The following is a 24,759-nucleotide window of genomic DNA, read 5'->3' on the forward strand; positions in this document are numbered from 1 at the left end:
GGGACACACTGATCGCTAACTTTGTTAAAATATTTTGTAAATACCATTAATGTTGAATGCTATTCCCATTTTGTATCCCTCCACATCTGTCAGATCCGAATATGCCGAAACGGTGTAAACTAATTATCTATTTTGCTATATGCGATCTTGGATAACAAGGATTTCACAACATTCGTTGAAATAACAATGACAGGTAATTATAGTCGGATCGCCCGTTGCGACCCATAGTCTCTGAACTAGCATGTTGTAAGTGGAGAAACTGACTGGCTCTTCGTGTGCTGCTGTCGTGAGCCCATATGGAAAGAACGTGAAGTCCGGTGAAAATACAAGCAGGCTACAAAGTACTGGACATCGACGCTATATTACAGAGCGTGAAGGTTGCTGACTTGTGTTCTATGTATGTAAGGATAGGCGGCGACATATGTTCTCATGATGACGAAACTGTAGGCGCAAGAGATCACGGAGATTAGACCATGGCTCAACGGAAATGAATGACATTTCTTGTTACACCAGGTCGAAGGTCATATCAGGATACGCCGTCGTTCAGGCGAATGTTGATCAAAACGGTTACCACGCTACGAACGTAGGCTTGCTGAAGCAGTATTATGTTGTGTTTGACATCCATGGGATCTGTAGCAGTAACCAAAGATGCCATGAGAGCTGAGGTCTACGAGAACCTTACTGAGGCTCATTTGCTTCCTTTTACGCTTGATCGAGGGCACCTTCCAACAGGCTATCTCTCCGTATTACAGGCCCAGGGTCGTGCTACAGTTGTTTACGGAGCATTACACTGAACTTACACTGATGTCTCTGAACACAATGGCTCTATCTCTACAAGCACAAACCACAGCCCGCATTTTGCCGGAAATGCATAGACGCTTAATGCTACACATCTTCAGAAACCTACCAAGGAATTGTCGAATACCTGCAAGCAGAATTGGCGCTGTATTGCGTTCTAGATGTGGATCACCACACTACTAAGCAATTCTTAGTCTGTTTTTAGGTCCGTATATATGATGATTGAGTCTGAAAACAGAAGTAATCTGCACTTCCTTGCAATCGTTGATACACTCCTTTACGTAAGCCAGACACGCTAAACACCTGTTAGAAAGGGAAAGTATCTCAATCAGAGCAGCCTTAGACTGCTAAATGATTTTTGTTTCTTATTTAATTTTTTTTTATTATTTTGCGGTCACTTAACATCTTCTCTTTTGACGTTTGAGTAACGGTTGAAACGAGGAAACATATTTCAGTTTTATGGAATGAAGCTATTTTAGAACAGCGGACTCGGTAAACAGCAAAGCTCTGAGTAGGAGAAAACACACACACAGACACAAACACACACATTCACATGCAAGCGCAGTTTTTGCTCTCCCAATCGCAACCTAGTGTTTTACTGCAATAAGCAATGGAAGAGCCCGTCGTCATGTACGCCTGAGCCACCATCTTAACTGTGCTAATACAATTTTTGAACACCTGCACCACTATTTTTGTTCTCGTAGCTTATTCTCTGGCCTCTGCTTCACCATATTTGTTCTCACACTACCTTCTATGTATCAAAACTGCTGCTTCACAGACACATAATACTGGAATGGCAATCAGTGATCTCTATACGACCTGGATGTAAAAGTCTGATCCTTGAGTACAGAACTGCAGAGTGGCTCCAGATCCATGTGCTTCGCATCGTCCGCCATGATGTAGTTTGGCATACAAATTTCCATCTGTCTGTACGTAACAAAGAAATGCAGACTGATTTTTTGTTTTGAACTTTATGTCAGCATGTGATGTAATAGGCTGGTGCGGGAGCGGAATCGAAACGTATTTTCTTTTCGTTGTTTGTGGCTTTCCTAGCAGCTATGTTGTAGTTTAGCAAGAAACGAGGTATGGGCAACTACGGCTGGCCCGATCAGATAACTGAAGTTCAAGATCCAGATGGTATAGAGATCACTGCTGCAAATACTGTACAGAAGGTCACTTGTGTCACCGAAGCCAGTGCTTAAGAATATGGTGGCAAGCGCAAAGGACGTGTGAACAGCTGTTTATTTACTGATAAAACCGTCGTAAGATATGCGGAAAACTTATATAACAACGTTATCTTTAGGGTTTTGACGTAGTGTTCAATGTATATGGCGTGTTTGGCTGTAATATTTTGTACAGCATATGGAAGATACAAGGAAAGGAACATGTCTCAGTGCAAGCATAACTAGAAACATCTTAGGTACTTTTGCCCTTGTGCTGTATACAAGCCTAAATAATTTCATTACAGTTTTTCGTATCTCAAATACGATAATGTATAAACAGTTTGTGTATTTTAAGGGTTTTAATAAATCTAGTCGGGAAAGGTCGGGTAAGAGTACATGTCCAGTAGGAGTTAGCAGTGACATTTTATCTATACTGGCGGCACCGACCGAGAACGAAAAACTACATACAGTTATCGCTTCCATGGCGACGCCATCACATGTAATCTTGAAGAGCTCGTCCAGATTTATTGGTTATTGCAGGTAAATATAATTTTCAGTTTAAAATTACATAATCTTTAAGTTGTACATCGTCAGTAGTATGCACTAGAAACAAACACGGAAGCCAAGCAGTGTGACATTTATTTTGAACTGTTTGGCGCATTGGTCAAGTACGCTGCAAGATGGTTAGAAAGACTACGCGCGTCTCTTAACGCCCCCCCCTCCCCACACACACACACATACACACACACACAAACACAAAACAGGAAGACCCATACGCAGAAGACAGATGTGAGTGGTTTGTTTCGAGTTGCATGTTCCAGCGTAGCCGCAATCCAAACAGCTGAGAAATCCTCCCGTTCCATTCGGATATCTTCACAGCAGAAGACTTTGCTCAATCAGAAATCCCTGTGAGAGACGAATTTACAACAATTCAAGAAGGCAAAGGGGTTCCACAAACGCTGCTCCTCGATGACAGAAAATTTGTCTGTGCAGTCACCAGGAAAAAGCCAAGAACGTTACACAAGTGAAGTTCAGAGTACTGATGCACGAACAGGTGTAGGCTTATCCAATATTTATCCTCTGTCAAAATATAATCGACCCTAAATAAAGAAGAAAATAGCAAAAAATCTGTGATTTTCTCTAGGTCTCCTACAAAAATGCATTGTTAGAGAAACAAGCTAAGCCAGACAAAACCAAGAAGAAACAAAATACCAGTAACGAATACCACAGAATCCCTAGGGCTAATCTGAACTTAACCAGGCCATCATCTTCAGGAACAAGCAGGTCCAAATCTAAGGAGGGATCTGATGTTTTGAATTACCCATGGCGTGGTGAAATCTACAAAGAGCCTATCACGGAAGGCTGGATGAAGTGTGATTGGATTAATCGTGATGTCGGCATGAAGAAAATTCAGGTTATGAAGGACGTGGTTAATTTTCTTGTGGTTTATGTTAGTCCATACTCTTTGACTACATGTCGCGTACTCTTACCGGACGATGCGGCTAAGACTACGGACGAGCAGAATTTGAAAGTTAGGCAGCTGTAACTGATTTATGTTGTTCACAAATAAACCAGCAATAATTTGTTATCAGAAAAGTTTGTATTAACCTTCTCATATACTAGGTATTAGCGATAAAATACTAAGCGCGTACTCTTTCCCGACTTTCCCCTACAAAATTTCAACTGTATTTTAACACAATAATTTTGGTTTGGAGTCTATGTCCTGCACGTAAAATTGTGTGATGACGTATATATATGTAAGTCGATGTGCTTCTCATAACACGATTCTACATCTTATGTGTTAAACTCAACTAGTACGCAAGTATTTTCTCGCATGCGGAACTAATTTAGACCGCTTCGTAAAGCTTACAACGCTTTTTTTGTATCAGACAATAGTAGTAGTAGCATACACAAGCTTCTTGATGCCGCCATCTTACCTTATTAAACGTCGGGCTTTATTGAATGATACGCCTTTGCCAATCTAGTAACGTATGTCTGTGTCCTCTCCTCTGCCACCATTAACCTCACATCTCGTAGCTCATTGACAGAATCTCATAAGACGTTACAAGAGAAGTTTGCTCTATGTACCCTGCTGCTAGCTCCATGATAGTTCGATCTCTGACCGACTGCTCAGCAGTCTTATTCTCGTAGTTGGTCTCATACACCACAGATGTAAAAACGACACTTTCGTCTCTGACCTACTGCTCCGCCGCCACTGTTCTCTTACTTCGGTTTGTAATGCCCTGTGGACATCGTCTAGCTATCGAGAGTCATGTGGCTTCCATCCCCATGCTACTTTGCACACTGCTATCGAATACGAAGTGTTTAGCGTCTTTTGCGATTATGTCAATTTAAATCTCTTTATAGTGCGTACGTTTTATGGAATTATATACCGAACAGTTGAATTATCTACATAATCCAATACCTAGTCTAAAGTGCTAAATCTCTCAGCAGTTCTGTTGGATTTTTTTTTAAGGTCACTTTTCATTCATCTTAATTTAACTAAAACTGATGCATCACCCGCCCGGGTCCAGTGATCAAGGCTCAGCGTAAGTTACGACTGCAGCCTGCCACTTTGGCAGGTTTTCTGATTTCGATATAGCTATTGTAACCGATACGAACCCCAGCACACGTGTGTAACCATGCAGGGTTGCAATCATACTGTAGCGCGATGCTAGAAAAAAAGATCTGAACTTACAACCATATCTACAACTAAATCCTTAATTTACTTTCGATTTGCGCATTTCAAAGTATTTCTTAGCAAACTGTAAAATGGTTTGTTTACTTACTACATACTACGGTTTTTAGTTAGTACCTCACTATGTTGCAAGTAAAACGCTTTAAATTTTGATGAAAAAGTTGTAAATAACGTTGAAGGAATGGTGGGTACAATAAACTATCAGCACCTGACGTTTCTAAGAAGTTTTTAAGTAATGATCACTTCGCCAAACACTGTGTTAGAGAGGAATACGATAAAGCATCATGCTCTACACTACAAAAATGTAATTGGCGTTATTTTCCTTATATTGCTTTCCTTGCCGATTGTCCATAGATTTTCTTCACTTCTTACCTTATCAATACACCAGATTATCAACTTTCTTCTGTAGCACCACATATCTGATTCTGTTCTCTTCCGGTTTTCTCACAGTCCATATGCTTCACTTCCATACAATGTACATTCCCAGAAATTTCTTCCTTCAATTAAGGCCTATGTTTGATACTAGCAGACTTTTATTGGCCAGGAATGCCCTTTTTGGAAGTGCTAGACTTCTTTTGATGTCCTCCTTGCTCCGTCCGTCACTGGTTATTTTGCTGCCTAAGTAGAATAATTGCTTAATTTCACCTACTTCATGACCTTAAATCCTAATGATAAGTTTCTCGCTGTTCTCATTTCTGCTACTTCTCATTACTTTCGCCTTTCTTCGATTTACTCTCAGTCCATACTCTGTAGTCATTAGACTGTTCATTCCATTCAGTGTATCATGTAATTCTTCTCCCCTTTAACTCAGGATAGCAATGTCATCAGCGAATCTTTCATTGATATCCTTTCACCTTGAAATTTAATCCCAATCCCGAACCTTCCTTTCACTTCCATCATATCTACTTCGATGTACAGATTGAACAGTAGGGTTGAAAGACTTCACCCCTGTCTTACACCCATTTGTATCCCACGACTTCGTTTTTGGTCGTCCACCCATATTATTCGCTGTTGGCTCTTATACATATTGTATTTTACCCGTCTCTCCCCGTAGCTTATCGCTATTTTTCTCAGAATTTCGAACATCTTGTATTATTCTACATTGTCGAAACGCTTTTTACAGATCGACAAATCCTATGAACGAGTCTTGATTTTTCTTTAGCCTTCCTGCCATAATGAACCGCAATGTCAGAATTGTCTCTCTGGTGTCTTTATCCTTCGTAAAGCCAAACTGTTCGTCATCTAATACCTCATCAATTTTCTTTTCCATTCTTGTCAGCAACTTGAATGCACGAGCTGTTAAGCTGCTTGTACGATAACCTCGCACTTCTCAGCTCTTCCAGTTTGGGACTGGGTGTTTGTGTTGTCCTCGTCATTTCATCATCAGTCATGAAAATGGCAAGATAGGACTGAGAAAAATATGGGATTTTTCACGGGCGCTGATAACCTTGCAGTCGAGCGCCCCACAAACCAAACATCATCATTATCATTATCATCATCATCTGCCTCATTTGAGTTTAAGACCTCCAAATCTCTCTTAAATCCTAATACTGGATCCCCTATCTATTCTAAATCGTCTCCTGCTTGTTCTATCACATAAGACAAATATTCGCTCTCATAGAAACCTTCAATGTACTTTTTCCACCTATCTGCTCTCTCCTCTACATTTAACAGTGTGATTCCCGTTGCACTCTTTATGTTACAACCCTTGCTTTTAATATTACAAAATGTTGTTTTGCTGAGTCCTTCCGACAATCATTTCTTTTTTGATTTCTTCACATTTTTCATGCAACCATTTCGTTATAGCTTCCCTGCAATTTCTATTTATTTCATTTCTCAGCAAATTTTATTTCTGTATTCGTGAATTTCGCTGAACATTTTTGTACTTACTTCTTTCCTCGATGAACTGTAGCATGTCGTCTGTTGCCCATGGTTTCACATACAGAGCATCAACCATCTGAGTTTCATTCAGAACCTAACAAAAGCATCAGGTATGGAGACTTTAGCCATTATTGATGCTGTATTTTAGGAGCAGAACAGAGTTGAGATGCTTCATTTACTTTATTCGACAATATATGTAGATTACAGCTGCTGGCAAAGTACCTATACGTCAGAAGAACAATGTTTACAAATCCTTTGCATAACCATAGTTGTAACACATTAACAGTGAAGTACAATATTTCATGGTACGAGTAACACTCGTTACTTAACACATAAGTAGGCAAGATATGCCAATAAATTGCACTGTGCACACAAACTTTGAATTCCAATTTTCTCACTGCACAAGATTCTGTAAGGAAAAAATAGTAATTCCCACATAGTTATCTTTATAAAACGCTCGTTTACTGGTAACAAGCTGGAAATTCATGTAATTCTGTGGTCCCAGCCTCACTTGAAATATCCATACATCAGTTTTCTTCAAAAAACAGAGATACTAAAAATGAATTTGTTTCTACTGTACAAGATGTACACAGTTACCCCAAATAGAAGCAGTAGCGATGAGGATGCAGAGCTAGCAGCATTACAGTCAGTATACAGTTCTGGTGGTGCTCATCATCAAAAAGTGAAACAGCACAACCATAACAAAGTTTTCCATTCTCATTGACAACCATATGATATAGTGATCATAGCAGATAGCCAACAGTGTTTTTCGGCATTTTTGATGATTTATCGTGGAGATCCATCTCAGTTAGAGAAGTTAGTAGGTGTAGGGAAAGCGGCTATAAAACATGCTTAAAAGTGGATGGAAGGTGTTCATGACATCATTGAAGTATAATGGTTGCTTGATTGGTTGCAGCAGTTGGGAGAGCTAGTGAGATAAGGGAAAATAGCAGCCAAACAGAATGTCTGCATTTATGGCAAGCTGAATGTGCATGCACTCAAGATATAAGAGGAGAGATGTAGGAGAAGGCAACATGCTTCTTCGCAGCGCGTTTCAACAAAATGATAATACTGCACTCTATTGTAGACCCATACATTTGACGTACAATTGACGTCAGGAGTCTTAGGACACAGAGAATGTACATGTTACTTATGAATATACAGTTGGCCTGTATCTCCACAGTTAGTAGCACGCAGCTAATGAGCACTATGGCACATCAAGCGAGGCTCCACACACTTATCGTAGAAGTATGTGATATGGTGTGTGACTAGACACCATAAATCACATGGCACTGTGAATCTCACTATGGTCTTCTCTGTCCTACAATTTTCCGTCAAAAATTCTTGGATCTTGAACACTCCAGTTCAACAACTTCCTCACACAGTGAACCAGTGTTCAGTTCCAAATTTTAACACATTTACTTTACTGAGTTGCCTTACACAATGAAGGGCCTATTACTGAATGATAAAATCCATTTATCTGTATTGTGATTCAACAGAAGACCAAAGGTTGAAGTGTTAATCAATATCTGGCGGTAGTGGTAACCAAATGAGTAACAACAAGAAGATTCTATAGTCTCAGACTCGCTGTTTATAGTTTTTCGAATCTCATAAAACATTGGTTTTTCATAAATAACATCGTTGGTTAAATTGGGGTAAACTCTGTAGTTATCACTCTTCCAGATTAATTATCAAAAACAATTATACCTCAGTAATTGTGTTTAAATACCTGAAACTCTCAAATTAAATTGGCTAAACGCAATATTTTCAGATGTAAGTATTGTCTTGTGTGTCACGTGTATGCGTTTATGTAATAGCTCTATGATGACTGGACGAAGCAAAAATAATGTTGTGAAGCTTCAAACCTGACTACATATCACTCAGTGCCACGATTTTTCCACATGAACAGCTCGAATGCAACAGAAAGGCAAGCTCCATATTTCGAGTGGCAGTCCACACATGTCAGCCTGACCAGGCTGTCCATTTTACAGTCAGCCGTTATGGCTGGAGGGAGACGTCACATAAGTACCACCCTCTTGCTGTCTACATACAGTCCTCAGCTTACGTGCGATTAAATGTCCTGCATGGCTTGGACTTTGCATTTATTGACAGAAATTTATAGGTAGTTCGAGAAAAAAATTGAAGTATACCATACCAAATATCATGACTGTAGGGCGTAGGACTGTTTGGAATGTAAGGCGTATCTGTGTGTTGATAGATGCAGAGGATTTCTCCTCCTCTGTACACTCTCTAGAGTTCTAGGTCTGACACACGGTGGGTTCACGACAATCACAGGTGGGACTGGTTGTCCATGATAGGCCTTTAGCCAGTCTATGTCCACAGTTACTTTGTGATCTGCCAACTGTATCTCAGAGTTGACTGCAGATGTCAGACTCACAATTTAGATGGCCCTTTGTAAGGTGAAGAGAATTATTTTTTGTTTTCCCTTTTTGAGCACTGTGTTTTACAGCAAGATAATGACACTTTGCTGGGCTGGCAGTAACACTGCACCTTTGCTCCTCCTCTTTACCTGTTTTGCAGTGACTTTGAGACTACTCTACTGTACCTGTCACTAAATCATTTAAAGTCTTCAGCCAGGCGCTTTACCTCGCATGAATCAACTCTTGGCAGTAATTTGTATGATTGAAATGAAGAACTCCTTGGTCACCTGATTACCATCTCACAGGGTGTGTGCCCTGTTGATTTGTCGATTCAGCAGTTGTGAGTGAACAAGTTGTATGGCTAACATCTGTCCCAGTCATTATATGTCTTGTTCACATCGTACGATGACGTTCCTAAAATTATCTTATGAAGCTGTTACGCGATGTCATTAGCTAGGACAGACACAGGGCAAAATACGTCCTTGTACTTAAACATACATATCTCCAACAATATTACAGCTGAAATAGTAAAACTTGAGACTTTTATGTACAACATAGTGCTTGAAATTTTATGGAATTTTTGTTTGAAAATGAGCTTCGATATATATTTTATAAGGATTTGAATTTTTAATTACCATTGGTTTCTATAATATACCTTTCCTCGTAAACTAACCAAGCAATAAAACCGGAATTTCACAGTTTGCATCTTTATAAGAGGCTAATAAAACGTGTGCAACATACTTTTCTATGGTCATAGATGCTTCGAAATTAATTTTTCAGTTTTGTGTTATCCGGGACTGCTCTATTTTTCTCAAATTTTAAAGTAGAGAAAGGATAATGGAAATTACTTCACAACATTATTCAGTAATTCTTAAGAACTATGCCAACTATCAGGATGGTAGCTTTCATAGTTCCTGAGGAAAGGTACATTACAGCTCAAAAAAATCTGTTTACAGAAATTCGCATTTAATGTTTTTATTTCAATTTTGACAATCTTGCTATACCTCTAGTGACTAATGCTGTCAGTATCATTAATCTTTATTCACTTTCTCATCTTCCTGGAGTGATCTCTTCCCCTGCCTCCTTTGCCTAGTCACTTCTGCATTTTTTCTTCTGCAGCCTGAGCTCTGTTCTGTCGCACTTCAGCAGTGCTTCTGAGTATCTACAGTGTGAATACACCTGGATGGAAGCCTAGTCTGCAGGCACTTAACTCGACCTACATTTCCCCTACTGAACACTAGACATGCATCACATGCAGCTGTATTCACAATAATTGAGGACACAAATACTGTTTCTGAACAACGCATCCATATAAGGTGATTGTAGCTCTCATTTTAATTTTATGTTTTCCCATGCACACATTTTTTCAGCAGTTCAAGATTGGCTAGGTACCTGTAAGTTAGTTTTATAACAATTAAAACAGCAAGTGGAAACCATGTTTGTGGATGTATGCCTTTCCACTTGCTTCTGCCTGAAGATATTTGCACCACGATATGTCACAAAGCGAATCCTGAGTATTATCATTTGTGGAATGTTTGTGGACGAATATTGGCCACACGGCTTGTGGCATTGTTTACACACTACGTAAGATCCCTGATAGTGTTTCCATAGAATAATTGTAAAATGTGAATTTACTTGTCTGTCAGTCTGTAAACACCTCCAAGTGGCTTTCCATCTTCTAATTTCTTGCCTTTCATTTCTTTCTTCAGTCTGAGAAGTCTACCTCCCATTCGCTTTTGAACATGCCCGAAACATTCTAGTTTTTCGGTTTTACTTCGTAAACCATAAGGATTGCTCTCTAAAACGGTCTTAAAAGTACTGGAATCGCCATCACCTAGATACTTCACATACCTAGCACCATTTTGTTCAACTGAGCTTCGAAATATTAGTTTCATCCCAGCTGCTTCCATCCCACCATTTGACCCGTGCTAATTTACGCTACGTACGTTCTTCTGTTTCTGCTACCACTTTTCTTCTTCACTGCCATCGTTGTCCTTTCTTGTGTGACACCTAGATTAATATATGCTCATTACTTAGAAGTCTAAGATTTTCTCTGTAACCACACTAATGACAGATGATCACCTTAAAGTGACATATGGTCCCTCTTCCTTCCTCATTTCCATCACAAGAGACACGCAGATCAGTCGTTCTTCCCCTTCATTGTTAATATTTATAGCTTCCTCAAAAGCTACTTTCATGTTCTCCTTGCACTCAACTTTGACAGCACTCCTGAGGAGTATTGCATTGTAATCACTAAATCTAGTCACTGGTGCAGGCGTGTTCTTCAAGTCACGAAACAAATTGTTGCCTTCCTGCTTACATCTAATCATCTCATGGTGTAACACAATCTTGTATTCGCCTCATACATCTTCCCATGGAGAGTGGAAGTCTTGAACTGTACATCATATTTACAAACTTTACATAAAATATATAGAGTTCTTTCAACGCCAACTCTGTCACTGTCATCATACTGTCTAAGGCCCTTGGACCCACAATTACCACATGCACAGGAAACATTAATCACATGTGCAAGTACTTCAAAGACAGTTAACCTAAATCCACTGGAAAACTAGTCTTTGGCACTGTACACAGCATCATCAATTCCTTCTCTAATTTTCTTCTTCGATTAACTCAGTGAATTCGTCGAAAACTGTTCTTCACACTTAGGAGCAGTATCTATAACACTGTTATTTAAATTTCCTGTACCTTTTACACGTGAAATTCGCATTTCATCACTTTTTCGAATATGCGTCCACTATTACAACCCATTTGGAGCAAAACAGGTTGACATACCCAAAAATAAAAACTGAAATAAGTTTGTAGTACGTGTTATTAAGAAAACACCTTGTAAACAAGGAAACAAGCAAAGATAATCTTTCTTACAGCCTCCTAGACTCATCCGCAGTTCGTTTCGATTGTGTGAACGAAAAATTAACGCATAGAAAATTTATAGCGTAGAGAAGGTGTGTATCACAGTATAGAAAGAGGGTGCATGGCAGTCACAGGCACTTTTTTAAAACTCATTTCTAGTCATAATTGATTATGAAACTTCTCAATGTTATTCTTAAAGAACCAGTCTAATAGATTATGCAATAAAAAATTGTATTTTTCGCAATTTTTCCCTACATCTGCCCTTAAGATGGAGGGCGGGGGTTTGCACTACACATTTTTTATTTTTAAGCTTGAACGCTTGGGTATATCAAGCACACATAAAATTTATTTCCTGACCCTTCAGGAAGGCATTGGGACTCCTGAAAGGACAATACTAAATAAGTGACACCGTCTCAGCCATAAGTCAGCAACCGATACGCAAACTAAGTAGTGTGAAGAATGTTCTATAACTGACAAAATATATTTGTTTTTCTGTTTCATCTGTGGAAATCATACCATAATGTCTAAAGCTACAACATCAAAAGGTCTGGAAGCCCCAGGCAAAGTTTGTAGCGAGAGTCAAAGTCTGGTTTGAACTGGCAGCCGTTCCGCCAGTAATGCATCACAGCTCAAAGCATTAGTGGCACTCTTCTCACTGTGACAGCATGGATACTATCATTACACTACATGATGACAAAGCACTGAAGCCCCTAAGATATCACCAGTCAGTTTCCAAGGTGACTTTTGCAATACAGGACACTATCTTTCGATACAGAATTCTGAGCCACTTATCGTTGGCGATCTGCATCTTGCTCAAATGCTTCCAACAACTCAGCAACCAGTATCTCATCTGCTAGGAATACACAAGCCTTCCTACTCAATTCATCTGTGTTCTGATGCATTCTTCCTCATTTATGCTGCATTTCATGGTCATATTCACTTGATTTGAAAGCCCATGTCATCAAGCAACTACTTGAATCCTTTAGATTCAATAGTCACAGTAAGGCCACATGATCAATAATTACGGAAAATCACCTATCACATGTGGGTAATATTTAAAGAAATTCACCCAGAATACCAATGAAAACACTACAGCAATATCACTGGCATCACAAGATAAAATACACAGCCTTTCAAAATGTGGACAGATTAAGAAGAGATATCTCATCAAAATATCCTTAATCTACGGTATTGCTGTCATGTATTTTGTGGTCCACTCAAAAGACATCCGTTTCTAATAGCATAGTCTCTAGTTTGGTGAGAGTAGTATAGTCTTTCATGGATCATTGATAGTAAGTGTCCTTCTTTTATTGTGGTTCTGGTTTCAGTCCAACTGAACTTTTAATGTGGCCCAGGTATTGTACCTGACAATCTGTGAAAAACAATTGTTTTACCTTCAAACTTGGGTGTATCACTTGCAGTCCTGACAAGATGTTTGTCGGCCATTCAGCATTTTATTGTATTGTCCATAAAAAAATTATGTCATCCAAATATAGTAAACACATGCTTGGATTCAGTCTTCAAAGTAACAGATCTGCAGCCTGCTGAAATATTGCAGACCTGTTCCTCAGACCAGAAAGCATCCTAAGAAATTTATACAGTACTGAAAGTATGACAAATGCTGTTTTTGGCCTGTCTTAGGAACAATAGGAACCTGGTGACAGCCTGATTTAATAATCTAGCGAAGTGAAGTACTTGCAGTTCCTCAACCTATTTACGTTGTCGTCTACACAAAGTAGCAGATATGTATCATATGAGGTCACTTTGTTCATTGATCATGTCAACAGAGAGACGATAGATTCTCCCACCATTTAGTGACTTCTTGAGTACTATTACTACAGGTGAAGTCCAGGGACTAGAGGGTGGCTGAATGATTCCATCGTTAACTGTTGACGAGACCTCTCTTCTAGAACATATTGTAAATGATAAAGGACTTAATAGGACTGTTGCACAGTCTAGCATTCCCTGTCAGAACCTACTGATATGTTGAGTTTGTGGTTGGCAAGTATTGCCTTTCTTCAGCAGCCAAGCAAATTCCTCTGATACTGGATACTAAAGGCTTCTCTCTCACTGTGATAAATGTGACATTTTCTCACGCAATTGAACCCAATGCTGGTGGACGTGGAGGCTTCTAGCGTTAGCAACAAGTTGCGCATTTCACATTTCTCTCTAACTGCATTCCCCCTGCTGGAGATTGTTCATCATCACTTACCTCTTGTATACTGACCATATAGTCCCACATGGGATCATAACATCTTTAATTTTAATATTACCCAGACAAACTGGCGCACACTTTTTCCCATTCACAGTTTTAGCCTTTCTAAGGTCTTGGTCGGCTTGAACTTGGGGCAGATCTTCAGTTTAACTCTCCAAGTGGATCCAGCAGATAGGTAGTTCTGTCACGATCTCAAATTTTTTCATCCAGAGAACTCTTCCTGTACTGCCACGTATCGTTTCAGGTGCATTGACTTTTAACACCAAGATGTGGTTCAGCGGAAATTCGAGAAATACGCCTTTTTTCACCTTTTCGTGTTGTCCAGCATACGGTCTATGATCTGTAGACAACGACAGCTTCAAAATGGCGCAGAAAATCGCTCCCCAGAATGACATCAAAATTGTGTCCTCTTTCATAATTACTCCATATGAAAAATTTATTTCCTCCAATTAATTATCAATTCTACTTGGTGATTTCCCGTTTTCTTTATCAAAAACACTAAACTCGCTTGAGTGCCTATTCAGTTAAAACTCCAGATTCTATCACAATCACGTTTGCACCTCTTATGAGCCACATTCGGTTTACCTAGTCTTATCGGGAGTGTGGAGGTTTAACTGCTCTGGCTACTTTAGGCTTTCCATGATTAGGGTCTTTCCTTGACTCTAAAATTGTGGGAACCATCTCGCCGAAATTTGATCCATCTCGAGACCAGGGTCAGTTAATGTCAAAGTGATCAATTACTCTACAATGTGGATAGCAAGAGTCTGATAGCTTTCGGTGATACCACCTGATTTACAATTTGTTTCAGTCATGAAAACATAGTGGAGGTCATTATTGTGTGAAGGTATGGAACAAATTGCTCAATCTCTTTGCCTAGTAGTACAAGACAAACTGCCGAATGCAAAGATGAAGGTGACACGACTTTGACTTCATATCCTAGTGGAGGGATGATGTCCTGGCTAAATACATCAACCACTCGCTGTTCAACCTCTTCCAGCAAGACGTATTTTCACGTTTCATCTTACCAGAAGGTAAATGTATGGCATGGAATTGTGAATTTACAGAAACTTGAAAATCTTCTCCCTGTCGCTACCTAAAGGTAAACAACTTATCCCAATAATAACTCACATTTACTGTGTCTCAATATTGCTCTCTCACCCCTAGGATAACTTCCTGCGTTCCTTAACGTGTTTACCGATTCCACATGGGTGCTTGCACCACCTGATAGATTTAAGCACACCACGTGCAGCTGAAACTCGTCTGTGTGTACATGTGATCAAAATCTCATACACTCTGCAAAAAGCTGGATACATCCTCCATGGATTTTCCCGAAAAGGAGGGAATGAATGCAGCTACTGGAAAAATAATGATTATATTAGACTGTGGGGCTCGAGCAGCGAAAGCCTGAGGTTCCATAGGCGCCATAATGGTAGCCTGGACACAGTAATCATTTTTTGACACCGACTGTTGTGCCTGCACTCCGTCTGCTCCTACAACTCATACTTCCTAAAGTAAGAGCATTTATCTGTTCCTGTGAAACTTTAATGGAACCTCACTACTGATTGCGAGCGTAGCATGTAGTGCTGAAGCATGAGAGCGAACACAGAACCATGAAAATATGTTTTCCTTACAGACCACCAGGTGAGAGATCCCACTTCACTGACGCCAGAATTGTTCAGTGAGAGGGTGAGCTGAGTGTTGGAATTTGGTCAGCGTGTGGAAAAAGGTGAGCATCTGTATGGTCTGCAAATAATCAGCAGGAATTAGTAACTAACTTCATCTTTTATTCCAGTATACAGAATACAAGGGGCATGCCAAGGGACGGCGAACAAGCCACAAACTATTTGCGGTAGCGATCGCGGCCGGCTGCAGTGAACCCGATTCCGAAGAAAATAGGGAGAGAAGCGTGAAGGGAAGTGCATGTTGTTGGTCCGGCAGCTAAAACAAGAGAGAGAGCCAAATCTGGAATCCATAATCTACTCACATTCTCCAGACGAGAACTACTTGTGACTCCTTCGCTACACTTTCCACTGGTCGATGCAGGCACTGCTTGTAAAGCATGGCTTCCAACGGTTATCTGTTGGTGCTAATCTCTACTGACTTGAAACACAGTCCTGCTCCGGCAGGTAGGCCATGAGAGCAGTACCGTGAATGGATAATTACAAAGGTGGAAAATTTTAATTCCGAATATATAGGCTATAAAGCGCACCCAGTAATTCCTCCGACAGGTGGCGGCCTGTGCAGCCATTTCTTTAGTACTGTTCTTTCACACAAAAGACGTGGAGTGATATTAGTAAATATCCATCTCCATTTTCTTAAAAATTCCAACCAAATCATGCGCGATGTCCTGGTCTCCAGGAAGCTCATCCTTCGGTAGAGCAATTTTTATATGGTACAGCCACTGAATTTAAATTTTCTCGAAAAGGTTTTTAGTGCTTCCTTTCTCATTCTCTTTTTCAGTACTATTCTTCCTGTGTCATTGCTATTCCCGTCTAGGAGGAACGGTAGTTTCTCCTTAACGTCGTAATGTACAAAGACGAACTCGGAGAGTTTACCACATAGATAAACCATTAAATGAATTACAAATTACTTACTTTAATATTACAGATCGCTACTGCTCTAGTTGTTATTGCCAGTCACTTCACCAAAGATTTTAATCATCACTTGACGGTTCTGTTTTATTTGGTAGTTGATATTGATATGTAAAGAAATACAGCCAGTAAACGTTTTTGAGAGCCCTGGAACCACACTTCCAATCTGTAAATGTTACAGCCTTCCCCGGTATGGCAACCACGAGCGACCCAAGATGTACAGGAAATATAAAGCCGGCCTATAACGTCAGACATAATATGTAGAACATGATGCATTTACAAAAAGCTTCTTATAAGAAACGTGAGTTGATGGGGGTTCGTTTATTGAACCACCAGTGGACCATAACCTCAGAAAAGCTTAAAACTGAAATTAAAAGAAAGCTACACCTAACTCAGTAAATCTAGCAAAGAGGCAGGCTCCGATCTTATCATATGCTGGTCACTGGACTCTAGCAGGTGAGTCTTCTGCAGAGAGTTTCACGTATGACGGAAGTGCAGCGTACAGCATTATGTGGGTTTTAGAACCATTTAGGCAGACCCTAATTGGCTCTTACACTGATCATCAGACTCAGGCGTTTGATGGATCACTTCTAGCCAAATTAAGATGAGTTAGAGGCAACCTTGAAAGAAAAATCTGAGATGATCATTGATCCATTTAGCACCTTAAATTAGGTATTCAATTATGCCAATAAAACAACTGTTCAGTCTCGTATAATTCGATCTAACCTACATATAGTTTCCGCTATAACGTAACGTAAATTATCTGAATCGGCAAAATAGGCAAGCGCTTAATACTAGATAATAAAGTGAGCTACGTGCAATGAGGATGGGTGCCTGCACGACCTTGAAAGCTAGATGACAGAGGCTCACCATTTTATGCACTGTAAATTCCTTGAATACATTTACTAAAATGTGGGGACAAACATGGCGGACTAGGAGTCACATATAGAACTACAAGATCAAAGATAGTGGGGCAGATGGTCTGAGATCGAACAACGATTGCAACATCTATCGGGGTGAGAGATCAAATACGAGAAAAATTTACAGCTGAACAGGCAGTCGTAGATAGAACTGATAGAGCGAGATGGATGGTGGCTTTGGGCTACATAGGCGTAACTTCTGTTGTAACATCCTTGGCTACCAAGTGTCAAACTACGAGAACAAGGATGGTGGAGCATGGAGTCAGAGAGCGTACTAGCAGACTAAGGTGGCATCTCTGGGGTACAAAAAAAGAGCTATGGGAACCAAGAAGGTGAACAGCAGTCAGTGATCGAACTTCCGCGATTATGACGCCTAGTGGGATACATGGAACAAATTACAAGAATAAAGCTGGCAGATCAACAGTCAAAATCGAACTTGTGGAGCAGGATGGCGACTCTAGGCTGCATACTCTTTGGCTCTTTCAGTTTTTGGGATGGCGTACATGTTCTCCTCACCATAACCTTGCTACTGCATGTAGACAGTCTGCGCGCTTGCTATCTCAGGAACGGTACGGCACTAAGTTTATAACCTAGGAGCAAGAAGTCCCACTGCATATACTGCTTCAGTATTTTGGTTTTTCTATGTCATTTCCATCAGAGTACCAACAACATCGCTGAGCGACTGAACAGATGACTTCGATGTGCTTACAGAATGCATACAGACAATGCCTCCAATTATATCAGTTGAACGCTTCTCACATTGTTCTCCTTATGCTTATTTTGGCATTTTTCATTTTTTGTTACTTTCGACTTCGATTAAATATGTGACGTAGCTCTCTTCCCTTTCATAGCGACTTCTTAAAACTCAAGTTGAATTAAGGCACGTCTTTCCCATCTCTTAAAACAATGCTAGGAAATAATGGACCTAAAGCGCGTTGTACAGTGATTTTAAATTATATCCATTTGTGTTCCACGTCTTTGTTGTCAGTGCTGTATATATGATGTTGACTGTTCAGTTATTCTATTTATGAAGGGTTTGACAGAGGTGAAATGTTTGATGTGCTTTTAACTCAGGATCCGTTACAAAACAAGGTGTATCATGCCATAAAATTGTTTCGAGAGTGAGAGCCTGCCAACTCATCAAATAAGACAAATAATAGTAGGAATAAGTTTTTCACTGAGTAACACAGATCCTTGTTTCTCGTTACTTTTCCTAAAAAACTATTTTTTTTTCCTTTCCTAACGTTCCTCAGTACACAGACAGACATTGATGCTGTACCTGCCTCATGGTCACTGGTTCCCCGGTCTATACTAACTGTTTCAAAAAGCTTTGCTCTGTTTGTAACAAGGTATATGGCGCTGTTCTCAAGATATGGTTATTTAAGTGCCTTCTTGAAACATTTTTTTAAGTCCAGAACAATCTTAGACGAATCTAATTCTGGCACCAGTTTTGATCATATGACTCGTTCCATAGCTGGTAAAATGAAGTGTCCGCCTACAACCACAGCATGGTCAGGAAACTCGTTCAAAATAATATACAGATTTTCAGTGAAGCTCTCTGCCTCTACACGTCCTGAAGTAGAAGATGTAGGAAAGCATCTCACTGTCATTTGGAGTTGCCTTAGACGCTTATCTTCACCAAGATTATTTTATAACTCGGAACCTGTAGTAACTGGCCCCAATACTTTGTCGTCATTGTTACCTTCAATAAGCGAGGCCAAATATAGGACCTACCACAAGTGCTACTGCTGTCTGATAATACAGTACAAACATTTTCTCTTACCAATCTACAAAGATAATCGTGCCTTGCTAAGAATAAAAAGATTAATCTTTCTTCGATTACAGCAAGTAATTTATCATTGCCCCTGCGGATGGTTACCTTTAACTTACAAAATCCATATGTACGCATCAAACGACCTGTGCCGCTTCCTTTGTGTTGTGCATGATCGATTTATTGAGTGGAGCCCTACAACCCCACCCGACAGCAGAAGAGAAGAAATCTACATCCGAAATCATAGCAGATTTGTGTGAGCCTCTGGTTTAGACATTTCACTCAGCTCCTAATTACAGGACCACTATCGACTCTGGGTAGGATTTTAAAAATTGTGAGCCATTCTTTCACACCACTTGTGAAGCTGGCTGTCTTCACCAGTCCTGCCAACAGCTTGTAAGAACTATGTATGCCCTCTGAACCCAAACATTAGGATTCTGTCTTTGCAGCATGAGTGGTTGGATTCTATAGCTAACATCAGAAACGCTTGCACATCTCAGACAAAACTTCCCGTCAAATATTAAAAACCCAAGCACATGGAAAGAATTCTGCTCCTTATCAAACGCACAGAGCTCTTACATCTGCTCTTGAACTAAAATAGGACTTTTCTGCTTTGTCATAAAGTTAAGAAAAATCCTGTCTCTTAGAACTTAATCTGCTGCCTGTAACAAACATATTACTTGAAGAACTCGAATGTTATCCAATCAACAGGTCTCAAACAAAATTCAAAAACACATTAAATGTTGTTAAAAATGTACAAAAACGCAGAATGAAAACTTAGTACAAAAGTATCTGGTAGCACTTTTGCTCGGAAGCCAGCTCAGAACGTAAAGACGATATTCATATCAGATCAGTTATTAACATGAAGAGTGTTCCCACATACCACATAGTAAAGCTTACACACAAATACTTGAGTAAACATTTCAAGCTAGAGAACAACAGAAGTATAAAAACTCTTTAGAATTAGTCCTAAAAATGTAAGCTACAGAAATCCTGTCGTCCACAAAACTCATATTCTTTGAAGGAATGACTTGTATAATTCAGTCCTGCTTGACACAGCTAACGTAATCGCAGAACAACTGACAGGAAACCTAGAAGTTTCAAACACCCCTAAAGAAGAACTGACACAAATCTGAGAAGTAATAATTGAACAATCCTACTTTCAATTTAACAGTTCATTCTATCTACTGAAGGACAGCCTGCCAACAGGAAGCGATTTTCACACACACTAGCAAACATCATAATGAATGACATTGAAAATAGACCTCGTAAGGGATAACTGGAACGAAAAATATGAAATATTAACTGTCACGCCGGCCGGAGTGGCCGAGCGGTTCTAGGCGCTTCAGCCTGGAACCGCGCTGCTGCTACGGTCGCAGGTTCGAATCCTGCCTCGGGCATGGATGTGTGTGACGTTCTTAGGTTAGTTAGGTTTAAGTAGTTCTAAGTTCTAGGGGACTGATGACCACAGATGTTAAGTCCCATAGTGCTCAGAGCCATTTGAACCAACACTGTCACAGATATGTAGATGATATCGTTTTCCTCATGGATGAACCACAAGAAGATACAAACAGTTTACACAGACAATTAAATAAGATACACCAAAACATACAGTTCTATTTGGAAACAGAAATAAAAGAGATGTCAAAAATCACAAAATCTAACAACAGACACAGTTTCAACACTTTAGGAAAGGAAACAGATAAACACATATAATACTCAAGGAATTAAACTACCCACAGTCTCATACAATGACAGGTATCAGGCATACGGTATACAGACTGTGTAAAACACCTCTAAACAAAAAGAACTATCAAGAGGAACTAAACATGACAGTCAACATAGCACAAACCAGTGGACACAACAGCAAGACGGTATACAAAGCATACAGACTAGATGACAACATTAAAAGGAAAATACTAACAGAACACAACAAAATTAAAAACAGCTCAGACAACATGTGACAGTAATCACAATGCTGTTCATGTCAGAAACATATCCCTCAACATAAAGTAATACACCATAACATACCACAATCAACGTACACACAAGATTATTAACATCTTCAAAAAATAAAATTAACATATATTCAAGACAAGTAGCACAATGGAGAAGAAAATAAAGACTGTGATAGAAGGAAAATGTTACTGAAACAGTTCGGGAATACAGGAATTAACATGTAATAAGTGTGACTCTCAGTATATTGGGATGACTACAAGAAATTTTAACTTTAGGTACAATGAACGTGTAAGGTCACTGAAGTGTGCCCCAACCCAACATTCCACTCCACTGTTGTCCTCTAAACTCTCATGATCTCTCAGTCAGCCCTAAATCATGTGAGCAAGAACACTTGTAGTGTGCTACAGAATAGGTCATGTGCAGGGAAGTGTTCAAATGTGACATATCAATTGGAAGAAACTTGTATCCTGTGTACCTAATAAATACATAAGAATAAATCAGATGCATGAATAGACCATGTTATAAATGTAAATGTAAAAAAGAAAACTATATAGTCGTAAATAGAAACAGATATAAAACAATCACTACAGAACTCGTATCAAAGTTAGTATAATTAAATTATTTTCCTTTTATTATAGCGCACTGAAGATGTCTTTCATAAACAGGTGAAGCACGTTTGTTGCGTTAAAGAAATTCGGTTCCAAAAAGTGGAATTTTTGTTACCTATATGATAAAGTGTAACTGACGTAGCAACTAGGGAAGAACGGATGGCAATGTTAGTAAAGTTAAAATGTGTGCAGTGCACAGAAATACATTGCTGCAGGAAAGGAGTGGGTTTGACGAGTCATGTTTTGCAATTTTTACTTTACAGTAAAAGCTTTAGTGGGGAATTAATCAAATTCAATAACACTGACAGGATAGCAATATAGAAACCAGGAAGCAAAGGATGTTCCACAATTGTCAGTAAGTGTGGATCACCAAAAATCACCCTATACAGTCCATTGCTACACGGAGTCCTCATCTTTGTTTTAAGGGCCAGTGGTAGCAATTGTATAAACTGTACACTAGATGAGGTCTGAAAGTTAATTGGATGTGAGAGTCGTCACACCTACATGCCACCAGCTGCTTTGCTGACAGGTACTTACATTTTGAAGTGATGTGATCCTTCAGTTCCCTATATTGTTGTGTAATAGCATTCATGATCGTACGCATTTACGAGAAGTGAAACGTGCTGTGACATTACAGGACTGTCTACATCTTGGCTATGTACGGCGGAGCGAGTGTAATAGCGTGATCGCCTGGTTAGGCATGGCTAGCACGTACACAAACGGTGTGCAGTGGCAGGTAACGACTGGTAAAATCCAGAATATGGGACAGACACGCACGCTGTTGACCAAGTAGTGCTTTCAAGTCATCGAAATTAACGCGGAAATACATAAGAAATACAAAAAAATAGAATTTATTACAACCTCAAAATACGTGAGGATGTCAAATTGTGCATCTGAAATTCACGAACCCACTGTAGCTCTGGACGCCGCTGTAAGACCTCTAGTTTACGAGTAACACAGCCTCTTAACATTAATTTTAAGTAAAACTACTCGCAAACCAAATCAGCTAAAATATTCATCGATAGATGAAATTGAAGCTTGTAATGCTGTAAACACGTAATAACTTTGCCACTATTTGAATTTCAGGTAGACAAAGTAATGATGACTATAACGAATATGATTAAATCAAATGAACGAGAGGTCAGAGTAATGCATCGAACTCGTGCCATGACGTAAGCGTGTGTTCCCTTATAACCTTCATATTTCCCTAAATATAGAAATGTTAGTTATAACTGACATTTTAAAATTAAGTATTATGTTGATAGAGTGAAACAGGTACATCGGTAATAGTTCAGATCTGGTGTCTGTTACCTACAAATTTGGTGCATAACGAGAAAGAGTTGAAGTTTGTGTACCTTTTTGTCCTGCAACAGTCATTTGCATGTATACAGTTCTTTACGTTTTATTCATTTTAAAACAGTGCATGCTGGCATGACTCAATACTTTTATTGATAAGTGCTATTATGTTCATATCAGAATGATTTAGATGGTGGAAGAGTAATCTGCGTGAGAAGGTGGTTTTTTCCAGATGTTTCATTGTAATGAAATCGATGTAGTTCTAGAATATGATCATTTTAAAGACAAAAGTCATGAATACAACTATCTTCCTGGAAATAACGCAAACATACGGACAAAACTGTGTGTGTAGACTTCAGTTTATAAATGTATGGACGGATGGAAGAAGAAGATAGAACGCAGATAGACAAGATAAATGGACAAAAAAGTTAAAAGAAGAACAAGATACGTGGATAGAAGACGAAGCTAGAATAGAAGAAAACGGAAGATTGATAGAACAGCATCTAACATACTACACGACCAATAGACAGCAGTCACGATTTATCTGTCATTCGAGCAGCTCCGTACCCACTGTTACTTTGAACCACTTCAAATCAAACAGTAAAACCAAACGACATGACTGTGACGTTCAGGTCTTAGTTAGGATACACAGTATTACTACCTTATCAACTGTGTTACTGTCAGTCTTATTTAATCCCCTTTTCTGTCCTTGTTTAATACACGTTCAGTTTTTAAGAATTGATTGTAGATATAGAGTACTCATTACTTGTGAAGAATCACAGTTATTTTTACCTGAGGCTGCAGGTCTGTTTGATATTCTAACCTGACAGAGGTAGTAAATGATGTTTGAATGGTTCTGGTACCGGCGCCGTATAAATTCACTGCTATCTCCACTGCAGAACCGTAGTCTGGTGTCTGCCAGCAGTCGCACCGTGTGACGCAGCGTGCCGCCCTGTGCTACGAAGAGCCCCGCCTGTGAGAAGAGAACACACGCTGAAGTAAGGCAAATTCTGTAACAACAAAAACAATACCACGAACATTGCTAATACATAGCAACAGGTTAAGTCACTTGTGAAAATCATCTTTTCAAGACCGAAAACTTTCTTGGGGAACGAGGAGTTCAATAGGGTCACAGGCCGAACTGTCAACTGGACACAGGATACTTGCAGCTGTCAGATGTCGGAACATTGAATAGATGGTATCACCACATAGGCCTGCACGAATGCTGTAAGAAGGCGGACAGAGCTGGATTCGATGAGAAAGGTCTACAGAGATTGTATTCGTTTTGTAACCGGCAGGAGAAACCAGCATTAGTATATAAAGGTAATACCCAGAACATGTGACTGTGAGGAGATATGCATAAACATTTTTGACCTGTAATGAGACCTGACCTTAAGCGACAGGAATCAAACTCCGTAAATAAATATGCACAGCGATTCCGTGTGAACATTTAAAGGGAACTACTGGACTTCTTTTTCTCTGTAACGGACATTTTCAGCTAAAGGACCAGTGGCGCAGCTACCGAGAGGCAACATAAATCTACAAATAGGTTTCCTTGTATCGCGACGCTATCCCCACGCTGATCACCATGAGGCCTTCTCCGGCTC

General features: G+C 39.6%; 1 protein-coding gene across 1 annotated transcript in view; it reads right to left on the reverse strand.

Moving 5' to 3' along the window:
- The window catches only part of LOC126201611 (uncharacterized), a 28,010-nt gene extending 3,896 nt beyond the window's left edge, over positions 1–24,114 (reverse strand). The window contains exon 1 of the mRNA XM_049936802.1: positions 23,976–24,114. The gene's annotated coding sequence lies outside the window, so the exon portion shown is untranslated. The remainder of the gene's footprint in view (positions 1–23,975) is intronic.
- Positions 24,115–24,759: the final 645 nt, after the last annotated feature.

This window comes from Schistocerca nitens, chromosome 1 (genome assembly GCF_023898315.1).
Source record: "Schistocerca nitens isolate TAMUIC-IGC-003100 chromosome 1, iqSchNite1.1, whole genome shotgun sequence".
Classification (NCBI taxonomy): Eukaryota; Metazoa; Arthropoda; class Insecta; order Orthoptera; family Acrididae; genus Schistocerca; species Schistocerca nitens.